The sequence below is a fragment of the Corvus moneduloides genome, chromosome 4, assembly GCF_009650955.1.
Source record: "Corvus moneduloides isolate bCorMon1 chromosome 4, bCorMon1.pri, whole genome shotgun sequence".
NCBI lineage: Eukaryota > Metazoa > Chordata > Aves > Passeriformes > Corvidae > Corvus > Corvus moneduloides.
In genome coordinates this window covers 56,233,032-56,250,773 of record NC_045479.1, presented here as the reverse complement: position 1 = coordinate 56,250,773, position 17,742 = coordinate 56,233,032, and positions in this window count along the sequence as shown.

The following is a 17,742-nucleotide window of genomic DNA, read 5'->3' as shown; positions in this document are numbered from 1 at the left end:
AATGCATCAGCCACACAGCAAAATATTGTTAGGTTAACTAAAAGCCTACATATTAACTGTGTATAAAGGCTATTGTTATAATTCTGTAAATAGAGCTGGGTCTTGTTGTAGCTATGTATGAAGAAAATTATATCTCAACATAATATTTTCTTAAAAATATTTAATTTCAAGCTATACTTCTGTCTTTGACAGCAGCAGCCTTTCTGAACAAAGCGGGGAATACTGCAGTAAATTTATAGAAATATTTAGCAAAACCTAGCAACACCACACTACTAATTTGGGATTCAGCACTTTACTAAATGTGCTAGAAAGTAGCAGCAGGAAATGTTCCCAATTTGTGAATGAATTCAGTGCTCAGAGAAGTGAATGAGCCAAGAACAGCCTGGGCAGAGGGAGGTGTGTGGTTCCTCACCCAGCTTTCCCTCTTCTCCACATGACAGTTCTTTCTCAAAATTGGACCCACCGATCTTGAGAGTTGATTCCATAAATGAATCACTTTCTGAGCAAAAATAACTTACATGAAATTTAGAGTCTGAAATGGTTAGACTCAAAAGAATATTTGGTTTATTCAAATATATTTGATTGAATAGTACCCAGCTGAGTATCTAGGATCTGGAAATTCCTGGATCTGCCTTCTTACATGATTTGAGTCATCTTTTTGATTTTGTCCTTTTCTCAGCATCAGAGACAGTAAACTAATCTTTTCCACTCACTGGCACATTTCCTGGTTCTTTTCTCTCCCAGCTGCTCACCAAGCTTCTTACTTCACCTTTGTACTTCTGTAGCATTTGTGTTCAGCTTTTCCTTACATTTCCACATTCTTTGTCCCAAGTCCTCCTCTTTCAAAGGACAGTCTCTTTTCTGCTGGTATTATATTTTATCTTAAATCTACTTTTTAATCTTTCTCTTACTGCAGGTTAGATTTTTTGTTTGTTTTCTTGATAGCTTGCTTTTTTGTTTTTGTTGTTGTCTTGTTTTGTGTTTTTCTTGAAGGAGATACACTGAATGGTTACAAATAGTAACATTTTTTAAAAATCACCTTTTTATAATTATCTCTCTCACTTGAGTTTTGCATGAGAGCTGTTTGAACACAGTCTCCAGCAGGGCCAGCTAAGGCTGCTTTTCATTTTTATCTTGATCTCTTTTTTTTTCTTATTTCTTTCTTTCTACTCATTTTCACTTCAGCTCCATTTCTCCTTTAAGCTAATTGATCACATCTCCTTCAAGGCTGATGGGAAGAGCTTCATTCGACCCAAAGCTCTCCATATATGTTTCCACAGTTTGCTACACAAGCTAGATAAGCTTGGATACTGGAATTATAATTTCACTTCAGCTCCAAAACAGATGAAAACTTGTAGATTTAATCCATACACATAAATTTATAAAAGAAAAGGAAGAAAAAGAGGGAGTATTTTTCTTGAAATTGTCTCTACTTATGCAAATATTTAGCTGATATTGAACCACAGATAGTAACCACAGAGTGACCATGTGCTTTCCCTCCTTCCCAGGAGTCCTGTTAATCAAAACCTCTCTTGCATTAACTGGTACAGTTTTGTTAAACCAAAGGCAATGCACTGATATACTACAGCTGAAATATCTCCAGAAAATGTTATCCTTCTCTGGTTGTGTTCTCTGCATTCTCTAGTAGGCATATCACATCAACAAATCCATAAAATGAATTGCCACACAATAAAGCAGCATGGCAATAGATCTATTTCTCACCTGTGCATTGAAGTGTGGCTCTTCTGCAGTGTAAATGGGGCCAACATGTTTGTCACTGACATGTAGAGAAAAGCTCATGTGCTGATAGAAAAACTCTTGTGCTGACAGAGCAATTCAGGGCTGAGAAATCTATCAGGAAAAAGGCATGGAGAAGTTGTTCTGCTGAGCAGCAATGTACATAAATCCACATGTATTTGTGCTGCTGGATCACCATCTCATCTACTTTCTTGGATTTGTATATAGAGTATGTTTAAATTCTTATGTGGGAATCCAAAAGTGTACCTTTAATTTTACCCACCTTCTTAAGTCTGCTTTCCTGTCTCTTTTCAACATCACGGGTTTTACCTCTCTTAGCTTTGGCCTTCTAAGGGTTAATCATCTCCTTTAAGCTAACTAATCACATCTCCTCCAAGGCTGATGGGAAGCGCTTCATTTCACCCAAAGCTCTCCATATATGTTTCCATGGTTTGCTACACAAGCTAGATAGTCTTGGATACTGGAATTATAAATAGCTGGTACAGAGTGAGAACATTCTCATCATTTGTGGCTGCATCTTGTATAGCACAGTTGTTGTGCAGAGTCAAGCATTTTGAGAATAAAAAGGAAACATCAGAAATCAGAGCTAGGATGTTCCTGCAATCCACAGATATGTAACAACACATTTTCACAGGTACAGACATAGTAATATATATGCACCTGAAAATCACAGGAATTGTTGTTACAGTCCATATATTAAACAACATTTCCTTGTGTTCTTTAATTTTAATGGCCTGCCTTCTGTTTGTTCCTTCACTTTCCCAGTGAATGGAGGACAGTCTCATCCCATGCAGTTCATGAATCCACTCAAATCCCATCTAAAAATTGAATTTACTTGTAACTCCATGGGTAGTAGAAAATGCAATCTGAGATCAGTGAGGTGAAACTGATTGACATTGGTTGATTTTTTACTATTTTCCTGAGTCCAAAACTCTGTATTTCAACTTTTTAATGTAATGAATTAGATGGAATTTGTTAATTTGTTTAATTTCATATAGTATTTTCAGTACCTTATAAATATACCAGTCACAGTGAGGGGCATGCTTATTTGCAATGAAAAAGTGCTGTCAGGTTTAAATACCAATGGTTTATTTGTACATGGGATTCATTTCCATTATAGTCTGAAGCTGTTTTTCAATGCTCAGGTGAAAAAGGCACACAGTTCCTTATTCCTGCAGATCTGGCCAGGTAGATATAACCCTGGGCATCCCATCTGTGACAGACTTGATGTTTGGCATTTTTGAGAGTGCTAAATGTGTCCAATAGATTTGGGTAATCACAGCAAGAATAACACAATGTAGAAGCACTGGACTCATGTACAGATCACCTTTACCTTGCGATATTAAGAACACTTTTCCATATTTTTTAAAATCTAGAAACCCAAACTGCTGAGTGGCTGTAAATCCAGGGAAGCCCTAGCCAAAACTGTAAGATTACTTTCTATGGAAAGGGGCAAAGTGCCACACATTTAGATAAAAAAGAAATATCTGAATGAGTGAGGGAAGAGGTACCAGTTCACAGAGGAAGAATCTGGAGATACAGGTGATTCAACGTGATCTTAAGGCAATGTTGCCCTACTTTTGCAAAATGGTGAAACTTGTTCTAGGTTAGGTGATCAGCAAGTCATATAAAATGATCTTTCCATACCAATGAACACTTGTAAAGTCTCAGCTGGATTACAGCACATGGGTTTGGGTGTAACAGCTCTGAAACAATGGAAACTAATTGAGGAAAAGTTACCAAAAGCCACAATACATGGTAGAAGCTTTAGCACTGTTTATTGCACAGAACACAGAAAATGGAATGTGAAAATGGTTTTCCAGTTCATTTGCTGTAAAGTGGACCTGTGTGTTCCCTGTGGCATCCATTACAGGACAAGAAATGGTGGCTTGCATTTCAAAGTATGGAAATCCCAGGGAAGGAGCTTTTATGAAAAGGGTCAAGAGGCACAGGAATTGATCAGTGGGCAGGAAGATGGAGACTCTGTGACTTTTAAAACAGGTTCAGAAGATGTTTCTTATGAATGCTCCAGTCTTGAGGACTGGCCCTTGTTGCCTATCCAGCTCCCTCCACAGGGATTTCTCTAAATGTGTGCTGAAAGTGTACTCAGTCAGCAAAAGCAACAGGGTCAGCATGTATCTCAAACCCTGTCTGACATCAGCTGAAGCAATGTTCATGCAAAGGAGTCAGAGATTAATATCAAAATGAACATGGATTCAAGCTAAAAATCCCCTGAAGTACCCCATTAATCCCCATTAATCTTTGCCCCTCTGCCCCTGACACAGGTGGGAGGGCTGGAGCTGCCCCTCTGCCCCCGATACGGATGGGAGGGCTGGATCTCAAGGCACTGGTTGCTGCCAGACTCTGGTACCACACAGCTCCTCTGAGTCCTGCCCTCACTGCAGTATTTTCTACATAGCACTGGGGGCACAGTCCCACTTCCATCTAAGTCCCTTTTTCTTTCTGTACAGACAGATCAGCTGCAGACTGTCCTACACTAGGCGCAGGCAGCAGCGCCAAGGATGGCAGGGGACAAAGTGGCTGGCATTTGCTGATCACAAAGAATACAGTGGGCTTCTGTGGAATTATTGTTATACAAGGTAAACTGCTCTTACAATTTTTTTAGAAGCCATACCTAAAAACCCTAACAAACTCTAGAGCTGGCCTCAATAAGTGCTTTTTATTTTAAAGGCTACAGTTGATAATGTGGCATATACCTCTAATTAGAGAGTACAGGGGAAAAAAAAAGGAAATTAAAAGGCCTGCTCTCCTGGAATTTCTTTTTTTTTTTTTTTTTTGTCTTGTGAATGTTTCTGCGCTGTTTAATCATTCCAGAGGTATGAATAAGTAATAACATCTAAATTGTTTGAAATTTATTTTTCACATGTAGGAGTGGATGAACCTGGTTTCTCATCTGCATGTGACACATAAGTCCTTAGTTCAAGAGGTTCTTCATCTTTCTTCTCTTTCTTGTCTTAGAAAAATGGAAAATGTTACCACGAAGGAAGTGAACTGAAGGACTGGCTTGACATGTGGCACATAAAGAAGATAGCTTGTCTGTACTTCTTTGTAAAATGTTCTGCCATCCTGCTTCTGCCATGCAGGACCCTCAGCATCAGCAGTGTGTACTGTACTACAAAGAAAGCAGGACAGCTGAAGTTACACAGGAAAATGATTCAGCTGAAGAAGCTAAACTGCCTTCTACATCCTTCTTCAGTAGAACTCACTGTGAATAGGCATTAGGAAGGTATAACTCCGGGCAGCTTGGGGCAGTTTTAGATTTTTGTTATTTGCAAAGTGTGCCAGAGAGCTGTTGGGACTTTTTTTTCCCACAGATATGTGCCCAACAATATCTTTTGCTTTGGCCCTTCTGCCAGTGTCTTGTCTCCTTAAGGCTTGTCTGTGCTCAAAAGTGAAGCTGCACTGCTAGAGCTAATGCTATCCCTCCTCCCTCCAGTGCAGAAACAGCTCATACAAGAGAAGGAGCTGCTTTGCCAGTACTACTCTTAGAATAAGCTGCACAGAAAAAAAACCTGTTTACTTGTTAAATGGAACCCGTTAGGGTTAGGGTTTGGAAGTTTTTAACATATTTCTGTTGGTTAAAGCCCTGAGATATCTTTGCTCCTAATAGACTTAGTTGTGCCTGCAAAGATTCAAAATGTGGGCCTGTCTTGGGAGTATAATTCAATGGCTAATTCAGCAATAGCAAGAAAAGTTCCGTGGGCCTTTGTCTTCTGGAATTTTTCAGTGAAAATACTATACTGTATTAACAAAGACACCTCAAAAAATTCTCAAATGGGTTATTCCTTAATTCTATGCAGCCTGCAGCCACAGTTCTTTTTTTTTTCAATTTGGTGTTATTATTGAGTAAAGATATGGATCACCAAAGGCATATGTAAAGCTTCCTTGGCCCTCAGGATTGAAATGGCTTCTTTCACCTATCCCACCCAGCAGAACTATGTTAATTTCGTGCACTATCAGAAACATTTTACATGACCTTTGAAAAGCCAGATAGGTTCAGAGCACTAATTTCAGGGGAAGTCAGACACAGAATAACTTCTAAGGATGAACCGCCTCTGCTGTACTTCCACCAACACCATGAGCTGACATAAAGCTCCTCTGGTGCACATTGTACTCTGGCAGCTCACAGATCATAGCTCCTTCCCCTCCTGCCCACAAGCACTCTCTTCCCTTTCAGTTACATAAGAGTTTGTGCAACTGTATAGTGAACTGGAGCAAGAAAGTCATCAGGGTAAAACTAGTGATTAATTAAGTCTGAGCCAACTCCTTGACAGAGCTGACCCTGTGGCCTCCCAGCACTAAGTGTGGCTTTCATAGGTGGGGAATAAGTCCCCTGTGACATGGCTTCTGACAGAGGTCCTCACTTGTATCTGCCTGGTGCTCTGGGAGCTGCAGTGTAGACATGTGCACATGCCACCATTTCTCCTCCACAATATGGGTAAACCAGTTCTTTCTCACATCTCATTGATGCTGGGAAGACAAAATTTTATTGACTCTGATCTTCAGTTTTAACAGGTGTTATAACATATGTGTTACATAGGTAAATGAAGGTTTGGTAACTCCGAAAGTAAAACAGAAATATATCTTCAGAAATACAACAGGAATACGTCTATTGAATTTCAATCCTTTCACTCACTTTACAACTGGAGAATTACTTGGGCACCACGTGCCTGATCTTGTGCCATGCACAAGCAACTCAGGAGTCTCAGTGTGTGCAAAGCCCTTGCACTTGAATAGGAGAACTCATGTTTTCATTATTCGTCAAACCAGTTGGAATAACTCCACTGGGAAAAACATTGATTTCAGTGGTTACTTATGACAGTAATTCACTATATGCTGAAATAAAGTAATATTTATGAGAAGAAAAATGTGTCACCTAAAACATTCTCTTTTCTGAAACACTTGAATCTTTGCAAAGTCTAATGTAAAATACCCTTTGGGCAATTGGACAGTCACTGCTTATACATACCAATAAGAGGCTTCTGTAGACACATTCTGTAAAGTAGGTCCTCTAAAACTGATATGGTAAAAAATGCTGCTTTTTAATACTTTAATTGATTTTGGAATGGTTCTCAAGAGATGCTGTAAATATGCATTTCAGTTAAACATTTATCAGGCTAATATTGAGTTACTCACAACTTAAATGTGTGATTATCAGAAAACATACTATTTCTCATTAGGTGTAGAGGGAGCACAGATTTAAAATCAAAGGACTCAGTGGATCCCTAAATTCTCTGAGGCTATCCTGACGGTAATGAACACCAGCTGTTCCACCCTGCTGGTCAAGATCCCAGAGGGTAGAGCATGAATTAGGCATTTGAAAGAGCATTTAACAGCAGTTACCAAGCTGCTCAGCTTTTCAGAGATAACAGAATTATTCTTAAAAACTGCTTCATGACAGTCTTTCACAATCAGAGTCAGTCAGGAGACAGTCAAAGATTTCTCAATTGCACATACCCATGTAATGCAAATTTTAGTGGTTTATTTTACCTGAAGATCAAGTATCTATAACTGGCTTTGTTCCTAATAGCAGCAAAGGTTATTTGCACTTCTGGAGAAAGCAGTAACCACGATATCATTTCTGAGAGGAAATGATAAAGAACTCGGAATATTTCAGTACGTGCTGAAACTTTAATCTCAGCACTGTATCATAGATGGGCCTCCCTTGTTTTGGGGAAAAAAATTGCATGTTTTTTCTAAACGTAGATAATTTTTGCATGAATGACTAGATCAGTTAGGGAAAGCCTCTATTTCTCAGCAGTAAGAAAAAGACTGAAAAATGTTATATCAGGAAGAAAATAAAGACAACCTTTTTTGTAGCTTTAAGTTCATATCAGGATATTGTTTCCTCACTGTTTTTGTCTATAGTGAGTCAGATTCATAGAAGTATCAGTCATTCATTTTCTGTAAAATTAATCCAACTGAAGCCATACCAATTGGAGTTATTAAAAAGTCTTCCTGTTAAATATATTGTCAGATATCTGTACACTGATGAATTCACTGCTTTACAATGCAGATTGCATATTTTATCAATATTCTCAGAATCTACTGAAGCTCTTGTGTGATAACAGAAAGGATGCCCAAAAATATCCTTTGCATCTCTTTCTTCTTTAAAATAATGAAGAAATACAGGTCCATCTGAAGAAATCTTCCATTTTACATTTTTAGTAAGGCTTCATTACAAGTCAGCCAAAATAGATGGAAAGACTGGCACTTGCCTAAAAAAGCTTTGGATAAGCCATTTGTGTAATAGAATTTCACTTCTATGAAGTCTTTGCCCTCATCTGCAGTGCCTAGAGCTGAATTTTCAGACAGCCTTGAGACAGTTGGAGGAAGAAGTAACGTTAAATGGTAAAACCAAAAAGAAAAATTAGGAATAGATCCATTACCTTGCTCTGAAAGAGGCTGAACTAAACCAGGTAGCAAAAAGGCTTCCTTTCTACGGAAAACAACCATTTGAGCAAGTCTGGATGGTGGAGAAACATCTAATGAGTATGAATTTTGTGTCCATGAGGGAACATCTAACAAAAAGTGTTTGGCTGATGATTTAATGATGGAAACATATAAACAGATAGATAATTTTGTACCTGCCCATGATCTTCCTGTCATATACTCACTTTCAGATTGTTTTTATTAAGCAATAGAAAAAATTGTCAGAAGGTCACCTTCTGAAAGAATTGTGGATAACCCAGAAACCTTCAAAGGCTATGCTGATATCTTTGAGTTACTACTTCCTCGATATATTAATTTGTGTGCATCTAGACTGATTTCCACAAGGTTGGTAGTTGTCTTTGGAGGTGGAAACATAATATTTAAATGATTGTTTATTTATTGAGGAACTATAAAAATATTTGATATGTTTTTTTTAATGTTGCTTCTTATGAAATGCACTATAAAAATTTGATTCTGTAACATTACTCAATAATCTGAGAAGAAACAGATTCTGTTTTCATGCTACTTTACTACTAGTTCCATGGAAATAAAGAATGTGGATATTGTGAACCTGGAAATGAAGATCTAATCCTGTAGACTTATGTTGCCATTACAGGATATTTAATTCAGAAATTGAAATGATAGGGATTTTTTTGTTTTGTTTTTTGTCAAGTAAATTTCATTATTTATGTAGCATATAAAATACACCTCCAAAAGAAATATTAAGCTTCCCAATAATGCATATATTTTAGTTTTTCACTCTCTTCTTCATGTCAGCTAATTTGTTAATTTCTCACTCAAAATTAATTTCAGAATTCAAACCCAACACTGAAGTCACCAGTTGATGTATTAAACATATCATGTCATGTAATATCAGTCCCTATGTTTGTACTACTAAAAATCAGTACTACATGTTATTGAAGATCTTTAATACACATTCATTACCAAGCTCTGTGCTTATTACTGACATGGATTCTAGGGTGTTAAATGATGATGTATTATCATATTATATTATATGAAACAAACTATAGCTCTTCTTTCCAGAGATCAGTATCTGGCTATTTATTTGTATTTTGATATTGACTACAATTTTAGTAAATATTTACTTTAAGAAATGTGTTGCATTCCAAATATTTTTTTTTAAATGAATTGATTTGCTTTTCTAATAGCTCATATATCCTTACAAGCAACCTGAATTTGATACATCTATTTTGTTCCAACTGATAAAATAAAATGGTCATTAGAGTTTCTATGAGAAAATGACATGTCTACTAGGAGTTGAAAATCCTGATCATTTGATTAGAAAACACTGGCACATTCTCTCCCTCCCCAAAACACATATTTGTTCCTAATGGATGATGAAGCTAATTATACAGTATCTCCTTGCATGCTGACTGAAGCTGGTTTGCATGTTAATGTGGAGAAGAAACAGCATTAAGACTGTCAGTGCTGGACATGCTTCAATGTTGCCTTTTAATTAAAAGTTCAAATTTCTGAGAGAATAGCTGGAAAAGAATGTACCGGAATCTTACACAAGAGCTCGACTTACAAAACACAGCAGTCACATGGGTTTGTTTCCTGTCACACACTGTTAGCATCAATGGCACTGCTGCTGCCAAGTTCACTTGATCTATGCATAAAAGAGATGCTTACTTTTCAAGAGTTATTTGCCCAGCAATAATGAAAACATCCCAAATTCCTTCATAGTTAACATGCCCCCACCCCCAGACATTATTAATATGTGGCCATACAGATCAAGAAAAACAAGTATTGAATTGCTGACCTCAGGACTTTTCCTGGGGGGTTGGGTTGCTTTGATTTGGGGTGGTTTAAGTTTTCACATCAAGAGCAGAGTTTTCTTCTAATGGCTGTTGCATGAAAGCACATTTTCTCTACTTACTGGCTTATCTGTAATGTTTTGCATGGATTTCTAGATTGAAGTTCCTCTCATTAATAAAAATTGAGATAGCTAGCAATTCTCTCAAAGTTAGGTTTATGTCCTGAAAGTGTAACAGCCCAAGGAAAATAATGCCGCAAGTTTGTGATTTAAATAATTCATTCCTAACAGTAAGTGAATATCATGTTTTCCAAGATAACGTGTCAAAGTTTCCCAGAGATATTCATTCCAATGGCTCACATCTGATTATCTGTTGCACTGAGGTAAACACAAAGAAATTTTCCTTGCACAAGTAAATCAGCTCTGTCATCACGCAGCTATAAATTGAAGCACAATTGGCCCACCCTTTTCTGATTTTCAAGTGTAATGGCTCAGCTCAGAACAGCACTAGGATAATATTTGCATATTTGGTCCATTTTAAAATCAAATACCATTATTTAAATGATAATTGGAATACTTCCTTTAGTAAAAACAGCATAAACAATACACATATGAATTAATCATCTTCCCTTATGAACTTTACAGTTCAATGAAGAAGATCATTTAGCCAATGAACAACTACACTGATCAGCATAATATGAAGAAAATCCTTTTAGTGAAAACGGGGTTGACCTTGGTGCAGTCTTGTAATATTTTTGCAACCTAAACTCCATTTGATTGTTTTCAAAGTATTTTTTTAAAGAAACAAGTGTCAGATCAGAGGACAAGGCTGTCTAAACCTATGTCCTCTCTGACTGTGAGTGAAAGAGGATGCCTAATTAAGCAAAATCATATAGACATGTATAATATTCTATCAATCTGCTAAGTTCTTATGCTTCTTGTGTTCTGTGATACAGCTTTTCCAGTGGATTTTGAAGGTAGATGAGGCACTTGAGAGACCACGCTTCTGTTAGCCATTCAAAAATTTGCTCTGTTGGCTTAATTTTTCTTTTTATTTTCCCAAAAAAATTTTGCAATTTTTACCTTTTCCCTTTTTCTGAACTCCAGAATGCATGTACACATTTTTGTTGTATTATGAATACATGACAGATTGCCTGATTACATGAAAAAGAAGTATAAGCCAAAATCACCTTTAGCCTGGTGACCTTTCTAAGATTTTCATCTAGATTCCTCTTCAAGAACACTTATTCTAGACAACCAGATCAGCTCAGAGGCTAGCTCCTCCTTATAAAAGACCCTCCAAATGCTAACATTTTCTGTTGCTTCATTTCTGATAGCTATCAAAACATTCTGCTAGTTAGCCAAGGAACAAAGTACTAGAGAACTAAGTCCTCACAGCTGCTCAGGTGTTGCTTTAAAGCCAGGACACGGCATTCCATGCATCAGTTTGAACCATCGTGCGGCTTGGATCCTGTAGGCTCTCAACACATCCAGTTCAGAGGGAGAGGCAACCCATGACTGCAGCTCAGATCTTGGGTGACCTGAGTCACTTCCAAGGAGCAAAGCTGTCTGTACCGACTAGTCAGACCAGATGTTCCAGTTGTGGACACATCTTGTTCAGGTGTCTGAATTTGGATAAGTCCAGGCAGTATAGCTGAAAGACAAGTAATGTTAAACAGTTTAACAAATATCTGATGATGAATTTTATCGACATTTTTTGGTGGATTATATATAGGGGTTTTTTTCAAATTCATTTCCTACACAAGTCTCAATAGAGTTTTTAAGTTGAAATAGATGTTTATGAAAAGCTATTTTCAAAGCTTCATGCCCACAGAACACTGGAAGATATTTCACCTGTGCATGTGGAAGTGTCCTCACCAGACGCTCTTCCATGCCCAGAAAACATCAGAGCAAAATGATCCCACTTGACCGACGTGAGTAACCATGTCTACAGAACACAGCTGGATTTTCAAATGTCCATGAATGATTATAGCATTATTTGGTTCAAAAAAGTGGTTACTGGAAAAGTTGAATAATTGATTGTTTTCTCAAAACTGAATTCTCTAGATATTTGATGCAATAAAGGTACTAAATTTATCAAATAAAGCTTTTGTTGTGAATTAGTCACTCCATGACAGCTACAAGCACAAAAAGACATAAACACACATCAAGTATTGCTTTGTGAAATTTGTCACAATTGACAGCCTTCTGGTAAGGTCTCTGACAGAATGTAAATGGGGTCTTTATTATTCGAATAATGTAAAAAAAGAGGAATGTGTCAAGTCTATTGAATTTATTTAGACTTTATCACTGTAGGGCCTTCAGTTATACTAAAACAGCCAAGTGCTTCCTACAAACATTTTGCCAGAGACAATATTCTACCGTTAGTTCACAAACAATTAATAACCTTTAAAATCTGAAAGATCATTTTAACTTTCTGCTATTCGGTTTGTTTTTTAAACCCCAAAACAGAGGTAAAAAGATAAACTGTATTCAGAAAATAGCAAAGGAAGATTAGCCAAACAAATTCTCTTTACCCAAAAATAGAAAAACTATTTGCCTTTATTTATTTATCTGTTTATTCATGTTCTCACAAAACATGCCAGTGAATTAATAATGTATTTTGCAAATAAGTTATGATCTAAGACATCAGTCTGAGAAAGCACATATGCATGCCTGATCAGGGAAGTACTTAGCCATATGCCCAGCTTCAGTAGGGCTCAAGCATATTCAATGGGATCCTTTCCAAAATTAGGACCTGAGTCAGTGAGATACTGAAGGAGAATATTAGCACAAAAAGTCATGGAATCATAAAATCATTTAGGTTGGAAAAGACCTCTAAAATCATTGAGTCTGATCATTAACCCAGCTCTGCCAAATCCACCAGTAAATCATGTCCCTAAGTTCCACTGGACTAACTTATCCTGCAGATTGACCAAAAAATGTACTGAGGTAAAAAATAGACTATTTTTTAAAGGGAATATTTCAAGGATCTCACTCACAGCACAGGCCCCTGTGCTGTGGTTGCATGACCAGGTTGGTGTTATGCCATGGGAAAAGGATGAGTGGTGTGCGGGGACTGAGAGCTTGTGCTGGGCCTGAAAGATGAAGATGAAACCACCACCACCACTACCACCACTTGGTTGGAGCCTTATACATTCCCTCCGAGATGTGGATGTAGTGAATGGCTTTTCAGAACCTCCACATTCAGGTGCTGTTTGCCTTGATTTGCTGGGTAACCTTTTGCATGTTCATTCATTCTTTGGTTTTCTGGGATGTAATTTGTGGTTCTTAGGTTTGATTCTCATTCCTGCACTTATAGTCTCCATTTTTGTTGCTTAAGGAGTTTTACACGCTCATGACACTATTTTTAGAAGCATCAAGCCTTGTCTTTATTAGACAAATGTTTGACTATTCTAGATTAAACTTTCTACTCATCAATCATAAAATTTTGCTTCAAACCTACTCCTTTCTTTAATGCAACAGCATTTATGGGGATTCACCTTTCCTCCCCATTTTTGTCATCAAAGATTTTTCTGTGAGAGCTATTTGTTACAACGGTTGACTCTGAAACCCTTTTTTGCAGCTACTAAAGAAACTGGCTCTGTCACTGATTTGTATTGAAAATAAGCCCAGAAAGCAATAAAATCAATTGTAGAAAGAAAATTGCAATATTCTTGAATTCTGAAGTCAAGCTCAGCATCATCCTTATAGCAGAATGTGTTGCATGGGGAAATAGCATTTGGGATTCTTGGCTCATTCTGTCCCTTCTTCAGTCGGCATATGCTGAAAACTGAGGAAGCACATTAGCAGGCAGACACTCACCATCCTCAAGAGTCTCATTCCTCAAGCATACTTAGTACACTTAGGCACCAAATGGAGACCTTTTTTTGGTGCTCAGATGAAAATGATGTGATTTAGGTATTTGAGAACGTGGTGCTGATAAGTTTGAAAGTAAAAGAGGAAAGCTGATGATCTTGATGCTTGATTCTTTTTGAAATCTATCTGTGAATTCTTGTGAACAAGGCAAACCTTCAAATTTCTTTGAATTCCCTAATATTTTTCCAGTGTGAGATGTTCCTTTGTGAGAGTTTTTTTAAAAAAAGCTACTAAGTCTGTCATTTGACCCATATTTATTTCAACTCTAATGCAGCACAAACAACCCGTACTACCTCATACCTCAGGTTACTCATTCCCACTCTTCCATCACTCCCTCATTTTGTCAGTACAACCATTTGCAGGGCTTTGAAGAGAACTTGATTAGATAAGTGACCCGGGTTAAACATAAATCTTTCACATGTACTCATTTACAGAGTTATTTTTCAGCCACATCTACTCCTGATCCAGATGACCACATGAGCCCTAGTCTGATGTGGATGTGAGGTGGTGGAAGAAACACATCAGGTGCCTGTCACTGCAACTGGCACTGTGAATGGCTTAAACAAACTGTGAAAATGCACCAACCCATCTGCTCTTTTTCCCCTCTCTCCATGGCTGTCAAACACGGACCTTTTCTTTTCTACCCTCCAAAAGAGCTATGTCTTTAATTTGGTTAGTTCTTCAGCCTGTCTCATGATGTTGCAGCTGGAGAGGCTGAGATGGGACAGCATGTCGGACTGTGTTTGGAGGATCAGGCAGGATCCTATATGTCAGACCCCAGTGCACGAGCTGGGTGAGTAGCACTGCATAAGCTGCAAAAGGTGAAGAAACACCTAGAGATCTTCCACCTATGGGACAATGTGGGAACTGGTGGTGAGGTGAGGATGAAAAGGCGGAGTCAGGGATGGCAAAAAAATGAACATCAGTTTTGAACCCCTCTTGATTATTGAGCGGACCACTCTTTATACAAAAGCCTGAAATCAGGTTAAGGCACATAATTCTAGGCAGAATATTTACACTGAAGCTGACTGCAGTTTAGCTCCCCCATTCAAATTTCATGTGTTTCAGTTATTTTATCCTACTTTTCTTGAGAGAGACCATTAACATAAACCCCAGGAAGAACTGTGGGCTTGAGTCTTGTGCACGCCATGTGACTTCAATGCCCGGTTTTTACTTGCAGTCTTAGTTTATGCACTGGTCTCCCTTTTGGAAGGCCACTGGCAGTCCTGCTCCATCGCCTGTCAACTGGCTGCCCACACAAATGCACCGACAAGCAGGAGACACGCCACAGTTGTCAGGAAGCCCTGGGCTGTGTGTTGATTGCTGGGGCAGATTACTCAGAGCAGAGCAACCAGAAGCCATGATGTCCTGCTGCAGCCCTAAGACATGCAGGTGACAACCTGCTCTCCAGGATGTTCCCAAGGTATGTTCATCATGAGGCCCCTGACTCAAGTGTACCCCTCTCTGGCCCTCCATCTCTGGTTTCATAATGCAAGGCAAAAACACAATAACAAGAATTTTAGTTCTGGGGGGGATGCTGGTAGGTGAAGGAATTCAAACAACTAACAGTTACCCAGGAAAATGTGTTGCATATTTTTGAAGAGAATTGAGCCATGAGGTCTCAAATTTCTACTGGAAATTCTTGTTAGATATGACAAACATGGTTTGAATTTACACTAGTTTAATCAAGGATATTCACTCATCACCCACTGACATTTTTTCTCCCAGGATAGCATTTACCAAATAAGATTTCTTAGGCGTTTAAGAATTATTTTCATTATTTTCAGTTTAATTCAGTTATGTTTAATTTAATTCATTTAAATAAATAATTACTTTCAGGATTTTTGAGCAGTTTTTAAATCATCACCCCATAAATTTACTTACTATAAGGGATTTTCAAAACTCTTAGGGTTCTAATTAAATCACAAAGCCTGTTTGGACATGATCATCATGAGTGTTAAATTGACTTCTTGAGAGCCATTGACTACACATGATAATGTCAGGTGTTTTACTTTAAGTGACAGGAGAAATTCAGCTGCTGCAAGCTTGAGCTTAAAAAAACATTAAACTGAAATAAGTTGCTGTTAAAGGTTCGTTTCTTTAACCTTTTGGTCGATAAAAACTCAGAACCAGTTAACTCAACAGCTGAGAACACATTTAATCTTGATTGCTTCATTCTAGCATTACTTAATTTAATTCTTTTATCTTTATCCCCAGCTTTGAAATCTTACCAGCTCTTTCCAAGCCACTGTGATTGATAGTCATATTACTCTCATGTGAATTGATAGTGAAGGTGATGTTTCTCTGCTTTGAAAGCAACACCACAAATGAAATTGAAAACCATACTTTTAGAAAGAGAAAGAGTGCTTATGATTTGGGTAAAATTATCAACCTTGGTGCCAATACAAAACTTGAAGTGTAAGAGTAGCCCCATTTACTCATATCCTACATTTAATTTACATTTTATATCAACCCTTACGTACCAATTTTAATGCTAAATGAGCTGTTACTTTGGAAATAGATTATCTGGTTTGGTGGAGTGCCAAAAACTTTAACATCTAGTTCAGCACAAGGATAGTTGAAGAAAGCCATCTTAAATGCAACAATTTTCAAGGACAGTGGGAATATATTGCTCTATTCAGGAAACTCTGTATGCTAGACACATGCTGTTTATGGTTTCTATGGACTGAGAAGTGGTAAAGCACTCCACAAGCATTTACTCAACATTTCCATTACTCAGATAGCCTTGGTATTAGCTTGTCCAAGCATGTGCATCTTTTCAGTTCTTCCATCTCAACTGATTCAGAGATCTAGTTTTATTACAACATACTCACAGCAACAACAGCAAAGAAACTGGGGGTCCACACCAAGGTTCAGGTTACTGATTTTGTGTCAAGGCTGGCACAAGTCAGCACCGCAGAGCGGAAGCCTCAGAGAGCAGTGTGGGTGGCTTTTGCAGAAGTACCTGAAATCAGTCCACTTTGGAGCTTCAAGTCCACCCTCTGCCTGCCTGGGCATGTCCCAGTTTGTGCATTTGGGCACCAACCTTCTGGCTAAACAGTTCAGAGATGTCTAGGGACATACCTAAATGCCTCCTAACTTTCTTAGGTGAACCATCAGGCATGTTCAGAGTGTGTCTGACACTGGACCAGGAAAACCTAAAAGTTATTATTTTCATTCAGAAACACTTATTCACCATCCTTGTGGGAGCCAACCAGTTCAATCACCATCCTAGATACTCTCCATCTCGAAGGGAGTGAGTCTATAGCTCCCACTGGCAAATCACTGTGGTGGACACCAGCCATGAGGTGGCTTTCCACAGAGGCTGGGCTACTTCACAGAGGAGAATGAAGGATTTGTGCAACCAGAGGGAAAACAAAGGAAAAAGGTGCACGTCTACGTGCCAACAGAAAGGGTGATTACCCATAAAGAAAATCTTAGATTGTCTTTTGCTTCCACAAATGCTTGTAGATTTATTCAGTGATTAACTTTTTAATGTGACATTCCTAGATTAAGGACTACAGAGGAAGTCATACTCATTTACATAATTTGTATTACATTAGCATTTAGAGTCCCTAAAAAGGTTGATCTCTAATATTCTAGTCAAGATATTCATTTGTTGAAGGACAGTCCCTAATAGTTTACAATTTAATAAAGAAAACACAGCAGTCAGGGAAGGATGGAGGTCTTATGATGTATGTGGGTTTAGACCATTATGGACCCTTTTCCCCTTGTGTGAATTTCACTTAAATTTATATACTTTTGTCTCTCCTATTTTCATGACGAGCTGAAATTCTGTACACACCAAAACATCCAAAATGTTTCTAATATCTACCATCATGCAGGTATTATTTCTGGAGGGCATTAGAAAGACA